This window comes from Eublepharis macularius, chromosome 6 (genome assembly GCF_028583425.1).
Source record: "Eublepharis macularius isolate TG4126 chromosome 6, MPM_Emac_v1.0, whole genome shotgun sequence".
NCBI classification, from domain to species: domain Eukaryota; kingdom Metazoa; phylum Chordata; class Lepidosauria; order Squamata; family Eublepharidae; genus Eublepharis; species Eublepharis macularius.
This window is the reverse complement of record NC_072795.1, coordinates 103,944,475-103,957,645: the sequence shown is the minus strand read 5'-3', so window position 1 is coordinate 103,957,645 and position 13,171 is coordinate 103,944,475.

Below are 13,171 nucleotides of genomic sequence, written 5' to 3'. Positions count from 1 at the left end.
GGGACGTGCCAAGGGTACTCGCCGTCCCGCTAACATCCCCCCAACTAAGTCCTGCTAGTGATGTCCTATACAGCACCACCATAGCCAATAGCCACAGCTCCAGCAAGCAGTACAAGGTAGGCAAAAAAAAACGTCCTCCCAGGTCCAATCAGGGAAAAGAAAAATCCTATCTGGCCCCGAAAGGCAACCGGTCTAAACCTGCACTGCCACTGGGCAGGCGGGTGGGCCGAGCACGAGGCGGCAACTATCATTATGAGGGGGCAGGGCTGACCTATTAAGGCACTTAGCCCCGCCCCCTAACCATGTGACCCTAAGAGGCCGGGGGAATGCTGCCGCTTACCCTCCGTGGCGGCAAATGTGGCCCCCGGCCTCAAGCCCTTGGCTGCCGGCCAGGTAGGGGCCGAAATGTGATTGCATACATTTTATTTTGATTATGCAAAAGGAACCATCTTTCATCTTTTTAATACTCTGAAATGAAAAGATGGACAATGGAAACTAATCTGCTGATGTCATCCCCTACTTGCCTGGGCAGAGAGTCAAGAAACACACACAGAAGAGAGAAAGTTGGAGGTTGGTGGAAAAGTTGCTAAAAGATTCCTGGTTCCCAGAAACAGCTTCTAAGGGAGAGATTCTTCATGGGGACCAATTATCCCCAAGTGTTGCCAATTGCCTGGAGTAAAAATGTCCTGTCCCTTTGACAGAAGGTTAATGGAATGTTATTTTGGAAATGATATTATTTACATCCATGCCATGAAAAGCTTCAGCCGATCATTTCCACATCCCAAGCCTCTATTAAAAGACAGATTTTCTCCAGGACTCTTGGAGGCATTCAGATCTCTTGGGAGCAAATCGGAGGGCATTTGGGTTTTTAGGCAGCTCCTCCCAATTTGCAATGACTTTTAACAACCAGCAGAGGAGAGTTGTTTTATACTACTCATCTTGCACTGAGGATAGAGCCCCAGATCTTAGATTTTTCACCCACATGCTGTTTTTTTAGAAGGCAGCTATGATGTTCCCTCTTTGTCTTTAAACAGCAGAAATGGCATCATATGTGTTTTTAAAATGTAAAAATATTTATTTTAGAGGGGAAAGGTCTGGTGAAATCAGGGCTTGCAAATTTCTGAGGCAATTCAACATAGGTATCTCTGAGGTAAAATCAGTACATGCACAGTGTTTCTTTCTTATGCTCTTTACAAATACTTAAATTCTTTTGTTTAGTGGCTTTTGTTCCTCTGTTTCCCCCAAACATTCTAGTATACTTTCTTTTAGCATTCTCTGTCTCATGTGGATTAAAGAATGCTGGTACCCACTTTCTAGTACCCCAAACCCCTTCTCTTCAAACACCACTGCTTTCCTTCAGTTTTTGACTGAATCTTAAGGTCTCCACAGCCACTTTCTGATCAAACCTGAACAGGGATCTCTTCACTCTCCAGAGCTGCCTCTGTTTAACTGGGTAGGGAAAGTCTCCTCTCCTTAGAAGATATATCCCCTTTCTTTGGCCCAAATGGGAGTCTGCACCTACTTCCCGAACTTCCTTGCCAACTTTTCCCCAGTTCTCCTGTCAGTGTTAAACTGCTTCATGTTAGGACTCCGTCTCCCAACTGTTCACACTCGATCTCTCTCAGCTAGGACTGAAAGCAGACCCTCCTCTTTCTAGCTCATGCTACCCAATCAGGTTCCTTGGAGTAGCAAACCTAGGCTACCATGAAATGTGAACTAGAAATGACATTAAAAAGATCCTTTGATCTCCATTGTAGGGTGTTTATTGTAGCTACTTCTTATACCTACTAAAATGTTTTATAAAAATAAGGTTGCTGTAGTTATAAAACCAGTAGGTCTATCATACAATCATCTCTTATGTGAGCAAATTTGCTATCAGTAAGTAGCATATAGGGCCTTTTAATTGTATTTAATGATAGTCATTTATGGCGTTAACCAGTGAATTTGCCCGAGAAACAGGTCATATATAGGACTTGGGTTAAATGGTAATGTACAACAGTTCTATAACTCCCTCTCCAGGTACCCTGGTGTGGATTTGTCTAGCTTTCAGGGCCACCAAAAAAGCTAAAGTGAAAATTTCTGCTAAATATACATAAAAACATGTTCAAAATTAGATGTTATGATGTTATGCTTTGACTGCATGACACTGTTACCGCAGCATGTGCTACTGTTCTATATGCCATACTTCAGCACTAAAAATGGAAGCCAAGATAAGAGTCAGTCTCAACAGTGAAGATGTTTGATGAAGTTTCAGTAGGAAGAATAGTAGCAGTTGGCAGGTACAAAGTCATAAAGTCAACAGAACATGAGGAATAAAACTCCCATGCTCTTATTTTGACCCACAACTAAGAAACATTGCAATTTTAATCTATTCTCTCAGTGTACTCCAAAAGATGGAGTCCCTCTCCAAACCCCACCCTCCCCAGGCTCCACTGCAGATCTCCAGGAATTTCCCAAGTCAGAATTGGCAACTCCAATTCTCACGTCTTGGGGAACTGCTCTTGAAGTGATTTGAGGGTTAGTACTGCCTGCATGCTTGTTTATTATCCGCTCAACCTGTCAATTTGCAAAGAACTAATTACAAAAAACCAACATACGTCTCTTGTATGCTCTTCATGAAACTAACACACACACACACAATCAAAATCCAAGATGGCGGCCCCCTCCCCTCTTTCCCAAACAAAGTATAAACAAGGGGGGAGAGGGAGTACTCTCTGTGAATAGTCACTCCCCCCCCCCCCCAATTCTGTTTGGCACCATTTTTTCCTTGAGCAGATTTTTTTGGGTGTCATTTTTTCTTCTAGTTGCTCCCTTGTCATCCTTCCTGAATTAATCACAAAGGAACTAATTCCAATCACGTCCTGTATGATGAACAGGACAACATCATACTTCATGTTCAATCATATTTCTCTCTGTAATTGTGTCACTGAGGCAATTGGGGTCAGTTAAAACAAGCAAGTGGACATCTGTGCAATGAATGAGGAACAGCCACTGGGAAGAGGAGATATTTGTGTCACGGCAGAAAATATTCATGAAGTGTTATGAGTATGGTTTTTTGGAGGTGGGTGTAGTGATTGCGGAAGAACCTCCGAGGAGGATTAGAGAATGGTGCTGTCAGGTGGTCCAATTCTGGCTTCAAAGATACCAGCACTAAATACTCCTAGCCATAAGTAGGTGCAGAATTATCTCCTCATTGTGATCGCATAAGGAAGAGTTAACGGAGCTATCAGAGTGCCAGGTGTAGATTACCATGTGTTGCTAGTTTTGGGAGCAGCACCTGGTAAGCAGAAGGAAGTGATCTAAGCTGTTGTAACCTCCCTGCACTGGAGCTACTTAAGGCTGTGCTGGGTGTTGTGAGTTAAGGTTTTTTTTTCCTTCTGAATTAAGGGATTTCTATTTTATTTCCCCCGTATGCCTGGTTCTCGTCCCCCAGAGAAAGCCTTTATCTAACATCATAAAAAGGAGCCTGAGGAGAGAACTTCTTAATGCTCAGAGACCGGGCAGGTGGCAGGAAGCAATGAATTAACTCTTTAGATCCCTTACCCCAACTACATTTCAATTTTTGTTTAAGATAGACTGTTCCTGGTGTGCAAGAGAAGAAGAAGACCCAAAAGGGGGCAGCAAGGATGACTCAGATAGCAGTGTGAGGTGGCACCTCTCTTTCTTTTCGGGGTCATTTCCTTGTCCTGTCTCCAGACTAGTATTCTTAGACAATAGCCTGCTTCTCCTCAGAAAAACTCACCTCTTTACTATCAAGTATGTAGTTCGTAAATAAACTGTGAGGTAAGTTCTTTAAACAGTACTGTGTGGCTGTTGCTGTATTTGGCACTCCACCAACCCTCTGTGTGACTCCTCACCTAACATTGATTATGTGGTCCACAGGAGACAGCGTGGAAATTCTTCTGCAGCTTGTTTTGTAGATTTCTGCTGCTGTGTGTGAAGATCTGTAAATTAAAGAGTTCTCAGCATTACTCTTATTTCCTACAATTTCCAGAGAATGAAATTTGGATTTGTTGGATTCAACAAAAGAAAAGGGAGAAAAGAGCAAGATTCAAATGATTTAAGAAACTAAGAGCCAAACTACAAGTGACGTCTTACCCAGGTTGGACACTTGTCGGCTTCCCTCAAGTTTTGATGGGAAATGTAGGTGTCCTGGTTTTACAGCTTGGCTCTCCATTACAGCTGCAAGACCAGGATGCCTACATTTCCCATCAAAACTTGAGGGAAGCCGACTTTTCCACTGCTCACAAAGAAGGAAGTTGTGTGGATACAGGCATATATTGCTTCCTTTTACACAAATCTGTGCACACACAAAGGTGTGTAGAAATTAGGTTTTCCTCTGCACTTGATCTCGGAGTTTTATCAGATTCTATCCTCAGTTTGAAATGAAATGGATTTGAAAGGAAGACTTTTGTGGAGTTATCTTTAGACAGAATGGAATTTCCCAAACAAACACTGCTATTAAGAACATCTTTTTAAAAAAAAAAAGTTTCAGAAATGAGTCATTCTTTCCCTGAAAGAAATGTGCCGCTCTGATGTATCCCTTACTTTACATGTTATGCATTTCCTGCACAGAAAATACATTTGTGGAGGGGGGGGGGCATGAAAACCGCATGAAAGCCACTTGCCATGATTGCACATATCCCTGTTTTTTACATGTGTATACTAGGAAGCCACAATTTCCCCATAGCATGTGATAAGAATTGTGATAATTCACATGCACTTCCCCTGCTTTTTCCCATAAGGAAATCTCTCTTTGTGAAAGTTAAAAGATTTGAAGTGGCCAATACTACTTAACTTAATATCTAGCTCAGAGGCGTACATTATTTGCACGGTAATAATGACTGTCTACAAAATATATTCTAAAGTTTTAGTTCCTGACATGTCATGTTTAAATCAGGCCTGAAATCTAGGAATTGACTCAAGACAGCTGGCATAATGGTAAAATACACCATAAGATGGGCATCAAAGAGCAAAGATGTAGGATCCTATGGCTTTGTTCACTAACAGTAGCATCTTGCTTCTGCACACGGTGCATGCAAAGCAAGAGACTCTGCTTTAAAAGAACCTTTTGCATTGGGGGAAGGCATCTGGTGCCAGAGGAAGATGCTACTATTAGTGGAACAAATCCATGGGGTCCAACCCATAAATCTTCACCACAGTCAACTCTTACGACCAAAGGCTACTTGATGCTCACTTTAAATCCCATCAGGAGGCTTTTCTAAGCTGTTTTTTTGCAGCTATTCACTGTAAATAACCTCCATTTCCCACTAAGCTAACATACTGCATGTATTTGCAGTGCTGAGAAGATACAGATGAAAACCATTTTTTTAAAAAAAAAGACTACATGGGCCTACATTTAAAGAACATGGGTAGGACACTATCAGGAGAAGTTCTGTATGCACTTAGAATTTCCTCCAAAGATAGAGCAAGTGGCCAGAAATCCATTGAATTCTCAGGATGAGCACTGGAACACAGAATTCAATAAAGCTTGACGATACAACTTAACTTGGTGATGCAATTTTATCCTCCCTACAACCCTATGAGGTAGGTTAGGCTGAGAGTCTGGCCCAAGGTCACCCAGCAAGCTTCCGTGGCAGAGTGGGGATTCAAGCCTGGGTCTCCCAGATCCTAGTACAACACTAACCACAACACCACAACAAAAATGTTGATTGTTTCAAGTGATAATATACATTGTATAATGTATTTTTTAATTGCCATTGTGATGTTTCCCCCCAAGCTTTCAGATCCCATAAGCCTATACTGGTTTCCTAAAGGAAGTTGTATATTCAGAGACAGTACTTCAAAGAAAAACCATAGGAACACAAGACAGCTGGATAGTCACCATTCTTTCAGATGGTGTAGAATCAGAACTCTATGGGCAGCAGACACTAAAAACCTTAATTCCTAAGAACACAATGTTAACAGTTTAATTGCCATGGGCTAAAAAGACCATATGAAATTGGCATGTAATTCTTGAGGTGGATTTTCAAGGGGGCACATTAAAAACAAGCCAAATGCACATAGCAGCTCTTACAAACAAATATGTCATGAGAAAACAGAGATCTCCCAATGGTAAGAGCATAGTTTAAACCACAGATTCTCAGCATTTTGGATATGGTGACCCACATGTCCAAATGTATTTGGTACAGTGACCCATCTGGGCTTAGCTCATAGTTTTCTGGCACCCTAGGCAAAGTATGACCGTGGCACCCATTTAGTCCAGCATTCCCTTATCTATGGTAGCCAATCATATATTTCTGAGAAACCAACAACATCACATCCTACTATGAACTCCAGGCAAGTGGCATTTCAAAGTATACAGCCTTAGCATACAAGGGCTACACTCCAGTTTTTGACCACCCTCTTCTTCTCCATTACTCCCTCTAATCCCCTTTAAGATTCTAAGAAACATAAGTAACCATCAGGAGACATTTTACTTGATTCTTTATTAATCAACATGCATATGTAGTGAAGAAAAAAATACCAACTAATGTGTGACATGGAAGATATTGTTTCCAGGATCAGGTTTTAGTTTCCAAAATGCAGGCCAAAGTCTTGCCTCAAATTAAGCACCAAAGTTGGTTTTTATAGGAGCCACTTCACACAATGATTTTCCCACAGAAATATTATTCTCTATAGGAAAATAACTGTAAAGTTATTAGATGCTGGATGGCTCCCCCTACCTGCCACATTATTGTTGCAAAGGGAGGGTGAGGTGAAAAATGTGAAAAGTATGGCAAGGAGGAAGAGGAGAGAAAGAGAGCAGTGCAAAGAACAGAGGTGGCCATAAGGAGGGCTGGCCGCTGTGACCCACTTTCAGAGGCTTTTTGACCCATTTCTTGGTTCTGACCCATAGGTTGGGAAACACTGGTTTTTAGACCAGGTCTAATAGCCCCCAAGTCAACAGCCATTTCATATTCAGGTTCAGATTAATACAGAAAATGAGGTCAATATAAGGTTTCAGTAGGGATCCCATTGGTGAGGGCAGGGGATCCTCCGCTTTTACCCTCTGCCACCACTTACCTGGCCAGTAGGGAGGAGGTGCAGGAATGGATCTCCCAGGCATGCTTCCAGGGTAGCACAACAACATCTTTTCCCAAGAGTGATGTAATCGTGCTGCTCCAAGAGCACTCCTGCACTTTGCAGTGGGCCAATTTGGGCCTCAAACAGGCTCAATTGGGCTCATTTGGGGCCCAAATTGGCCCACTGCAAAGCCTGGGAGCACCCTCATGCCTGTGCATTGACATCACTTCCAGAGAGTGACATCATCATGCCAGCATGAGGGCACACATGTGAGGATTTTCATGGTGGCAGCAAAAAGCTAAGTGTCAGGTCCCCCCATCCCACTGGGAGGGTAAGGGGATCCCTAGGTTTTGGGATTCTTTAAAAACTAGAAAAGGAAGGAGTAAGGAAATGAAACCAAAACATAACATGAAGAAAAGGAAGTAGAAACTTTACATCAAAGAACCTTTTCAAAATATTGCAAAAATGAAGCTGAATGTTTTTCAGAAATTTGTTGGGAGGAAGGCATAGAAGACTTGGAGAAAAACTGAAAAGAAGTGGGCCTGTTCTTGATGGATAGGAAAAAACAAAGAAAATTAAACTCAAATTGCATACTTTGGCTTTTAGCTGGCTAGCTCTGTGATTAATACCTCTCATGGTGCATAACTTTAAAAAAAATCAATTTCATACAGTTACCCTGCTAAGGATTTTTGCATTTAGAACCCAGCATTGAAAAACTAACATCTCCTCTCTGCAAACATCCTGGCTTGTCACTTGGCACTGCTCTCCCCAGCCACAGAGCAAAGGCAATGAAATAGGCATTTCTCCTGGTAAACCATTTGAGTAATCATCTACTAAACAAATCCTGGGTTCATAAACAAAGCATTGTTAAAATAAACACCATCTGTTTTAACCAAGCCACAAAAGTAACTTTCAGCAAGCAGCTCCCTACCAAATAGGTTAAGCCCATCTTGATATCTGCCAGCCAGTTTCAACGCCCCTTGTAAAATGGTGGCTGCCCAATATATTAAGAACATAAGGTTATGTACATGTAGAAGTCTGCTAATTAAAATGGGGAGAAAGGGAAGGTAATATCAAACACTGGTGCTGATTACTCTTCCAGTATCTCCTCAGAATCAACTTACAGCTCTCTCTCTCTAGGGTAACTTTACATATGATGTCACAGATCAGACAAGTGCCCCCCTTGTGCTTGCCCTGCAACTCGTGCCAGTTTCACAGCCTGTGACTAGACATGGGCACGAACAGCAATACGAACAAAAAACCCCCATGAACAGCCTGTTTCTGTGTTCGCGAATGGGCCGTTCATGAGTCCCCATTCCAAATGAACAGGTGGTCGTCGCAATCCTCCTCCGTTGCCCCTGTTCGGGAAGCTAGACACTCAGGTGCCTTCAATCAATTCCCCTGGCAATGGCAAGGACTGAACTCTGTCTGAACTCCTGGCTTTCCTTCTGGCTTTAACCCTTCAGCTTCCAGCAGACAGTCCAGTTTTTGCCACTCAGAAGAGAAATAAACAGCAAAGGGGGGGACCCATGGATCATACCTTTCCCGGGCTGCAGTCTCTCTGAAACTGGGGGGGGGGTCTTCAGAGGACAGTGAGGACTATGTCCCCTGCAAATTTGGTGGGTATTGGACACTGGGAAGGTCAGTTTTGTAACCCCTCAAAGTAGCTTCCAACAGGCAGTACAGTTTTTGCCACTGTGAAGAGAAAATTACAGCAAAGGGGGCAGCGCTGGCTCTCCTGGTGCAAGAGCACTGGCACCAGGAAGGAGCAGCCCCGCAGTGCCAGCTCTGTCTGCTGTCAGAGGGATGAGGAGATTCTCTTTGTCTCTCTTACAGTGGGCAGAAGTGGCCCCGCAGCAGCACCGGCTCTGCCCGCTGTCAGGGGGACCAGGGGAGTCTCTCCTCGTCCCTCTGACAGCGGGCAGAAGCAGCCCCACAGCAGCAGCGGCTCTGCCCACTGTCAGAGGGACCAGGGGAGTCTCTCCTCGTCCCTCTGACAGCAGGCAGAAGTGGCCCCACAGCGGTGGTGGCTCTGCCCGCTGTCAAAGGGACCAGGGGAGTCTCTCCTCGTCCCTCTGACAGCGGGCAGAAGCAGCCCTGCGGTGGCGCTGGCTCTGCCCACTGTCAGAAGGACCAGGGGAGTCTCTCCTTGTCCCTCTGACAGCAGGAAGAAGCTCCCCCATGGCAGCACCAACTCTGCCCGCTGTCAGAGGGATGAAGAGAATCTCTCCATCCCTCTCGCCCCCAGAAGCAGCAGCCCAGCGGCGCTGGGGGGGCTGGGGGTTGTGGGGTGTTTAAAGGGCCCTGCCCCTTGCACATGGCAGGAAAGGGACCTTTAAACAATCAGCTGGCAGGCAGCAAGGGGGAATTCCCCCCTGCCACCTGCCAGCTGATCGTTTAAAGGGACCTTTAAAGGGCCATGAACACGAACGCCGAACATGTTCGTTAAGGGGACATGTTCTGTTCTGTTCGTTGTTCATTGTTTGTGGATGGCAACAAACAACGAAAAGGTGTTTGGAATTTTTTTCCCATTCGTGCCCATGTCTACTGGTGACTCTCAATGGAAGAAAAGACTGTATCAATTTCACAGTTCTCCCACATGAATAATATCTTGACAAAGGGTAACCAGGACAGCATATGATGGGCTCAAATTTCTCCCTGGAGAGCTGTTTTTTTAGTTTAGTAAAAATGTGATTCTCCCCACTTGAAGTGATACAGTCCATCCTGCAACTTTGGAATTCTGCCACCTCATTCTGCTGCATTGCCGGATGTGCTTAAATAATATTACCTTATTATAACACATCCTATTATATAAAAGGCAAGCCATATTGGTGACAACTCACTTTTTTATACTCACACAGGTGCATTGCCAATGACTCTGCCCTTGTGGCCACTGTGAAGCGCCCGCTTGCCACTGGGAGGGGACCCACTGAATCGACAGCCTAAGCACTCCTCCCCTCACCTCCCTCCAGTGCCCTCCTGCTCTGGCCTCCAGGCCACTGCAAAGTACCCACTTCCACTTACTGCCAGGAGGGAGTTCACCAAATCAGTTTTCTAGAGCCCGTTGTAATTTTTTTTACACAATGGGCATTGCATCTAGTCTTCAAATATCCTACAATCATGCATCAGGCTACCTAAACTCACAAGATTATATGCACTGAGGTTCTTATTATTTCTCATTGAATGTATACAAGCCAGTGCATCTCCAGTTCGGGGGGGGGGTAACAAGCCCCCCCCTTAAAAATGTGTTTGTGATTTTTATGCAAACTGGGGCGGGGGGTCCCCTGGATTTGTCTTCCCTCTGTTCCAGGCCCCCTTCTCTAGAACTATCAATCCACACGGGGCCCAGGTTCAGCATTAGACATTGGATTAGAAAGACAAATGCTTATTATTTCTCATTGAATGTATACAAGCCAGTGCATCTCCAGTTCGGGGGGGGGGGGTAACAAGCCCCCCCTTTAAAAATGTGTTTGTGATTTTTATGCAAACTGGGGCGGGGGGTCCCCTGGATTTGTCTTCCCTCTGTTCCAGGCCCCCTTCTCTAGAACTATCAATCCACACGGGGCCCAGGTTCAGCATTAGACATTGGATTAGAAAGACAAATGCTGACTTTTCTCTCCAGCGTGTTTCTGTTTGGTTTTATTAAGTTTTCTCAGTGAAATTATAAGAACACTTTCCTGAGCACAAGCCCTGTTGAACAGACATGAGTAGAATTCTGAGTAGACCTGTTTAGGATTGCTTCATAAGTTCTATTGCAACTGCGATGAAGGAGGGGGGATTGATGGATGGAGGGATGAACAAACAGATAGATGTTATAATAATAATAACATGCTATTTAGAAGTTTCTTACTTAATATCCACTGTTTGCAAACTGCATTGCCCTTAAGTAGCCATTTTAATTTATATAGATGTGAGGTTTTAGTGGTGTGGTGGTCATATTCAGTGTGGTAGTGGGGACTGGGGAGGCCACAAATAGAAAACATAAGGTGCCAATAGTTCTTCTTAAATTGGATTAAGCTGTTCTCCTTGACCACAGGATACGTGCAGTTCTCAAGTTTCTATTTTGTTGTCAGACAGAAGAACATCTTGAAGGCACAACATCTTGAAGGCACTTGTGGGAAGTGGTTGCTGGGCTCATAAATAATACTGTCACACTGGCATCAAATTGTTTATGATTAAACCCAGTCATCTGGCTGCCTTCCAATATTCTACATGACTGAGTAACATTTACTTAAAATACATGTCTGTTGTTTCACCACCCCTTACCTTTCTTCAACATTCTTCAGTATTTTGTGCATTTTGATGGGATTTGCTCCTCGACTTGAATACAATACCCGAGGAATCTCACAGTCCAATGGTTTTCAAAGCTTCTACCTTCAGAAAATCATTTTCACATTTCTCTCTGGGAAGATTTCTTAGTAGGCAACCACCATGGCCAATGTCAGGCTGCCATGTCTTTGACAATGCCATGATAACACACCAGTGCGTGGTACTTCCAAGATATGCATCCCTGCTGTGCTACCATTCAGTGCTGGCAATGAAGAGATTTTAATAAGATCCCTGAGTCTGGAAATTTTCCAAACAGTTTGGGAACTATTACTCTCATACATTGATTATACTACACTGTGGGTGGCAGAGTTCATCTGGTTAATCAAAAAGTCCCCCACACATTGCAGGCTATTTAAATGTAATAAAGTTTTGGTCTTATTGTTATACCATACCATTTGTGTCTTGACTCATTATTTCTCTGTAGGTGGGTATTTGCATGTGTTCAGTCTCATAATTCTGCTTTCCTCAGTTCATCTTTTTTTTAAAAAAAATTAGCACCAACAGCATTTATCCATTATTTTTGCCTTACTATGCCTTAGTTAGTTGGTGTGAAGATAACAACTCCGTGTAGGGATTTGCCTTGTGTTGCTTCTAGCAGCGAGAGCAGCAACATTTATCCCGTCGACCTCCCTATTAGTCTTCAGAGGAGACTTGGTGGTGTAAGTCTTGGCAGTCTGGTGGTCATCGTGCCCCTCCCCATTCACACCAAATTAAATCATAGTGAAGTAATGGACTGGGGAGGGGCAGTATTCTTTCTAGCCATCCTTCCAGAACGTCCATATGCTTAGCTGCAATTACATGAGGTCATACTTGCAGAGGAGTTAGCCGTGTTAGTCTGTGGTAGCAAAATCAAAAAGAGTCCAGTAGCACCTTTAAGACTAACCAATTTTATTATAGCATGAGCTTTCGAGAATCAAGTTCTCTTCCTCAGATGCCTGATACAGAGACTGGCCAAATACAGAAGAGGAGGAGAGAGAAGAGGCAATTAGGGGGAGGAAGGGGGAGGGTGCAATCAAAACATTCCTTTGCTAGTATATGAATGGTTATCACATTACCACAGGTAACAGATTTCCTTTACAGAGGTGGGGCCTGGGAGAGCTCAGTGGCACCTGGCGTGGGCTTTCGGGAACCACAGATCTCTTTGTCAGATGCATCTGGTAGGGAAAGCTGTGGTTATCGAAGGCCCATACTGTACTGGAATTGGATGGTCTAGCTGTTTGGCTGCTACAAACTAACAGGGCAAACTCCTTTGAAGCCAACTGATACACACACTAAAAGGAGATGTTTACATATAATAGCAAAGGAATGTTTTGATTGCTCCCTCCCCCTTCCTCCCCCTAATTGCCTCTTCTCTCTCCTCCTCTTCTGTATTTGACCAGTCTCTGTATCAGGCATCTGACGAAGAGAACTTGATTCTCGAAAGCTTATGCTACAATAAAATTGGTTAGTCTTAAAGGTGCTACTGGACTCTTTTTGATGAGGTCATACTTTGCTCTGCAAGCCTCGCTGGAGCGCTCCTAAAGTATCACTTCAGCCTACTAACTACATTTTTTTAATGAGCTCATTTAAATAATCCATTGGCCGCTGCAGCATGGAAACCAGATGCGCCATCCTAAGCCATTGTACCCTTCGAAGCCCAGTTACCTCAATTGACTCAGAAGGGTGTGATTCTGCTTGGCACGGCACTTCAGGTGTTGTTTTTAAAACTGCAATGACAGTAGAGCCCTCCACAAAACAGAGAATAATGGCTTGTTCTCTTTTACCCTTATCTTGATTGCACAGTAAAGTAAACTGTTAAATTGTCACTGATTGTAAG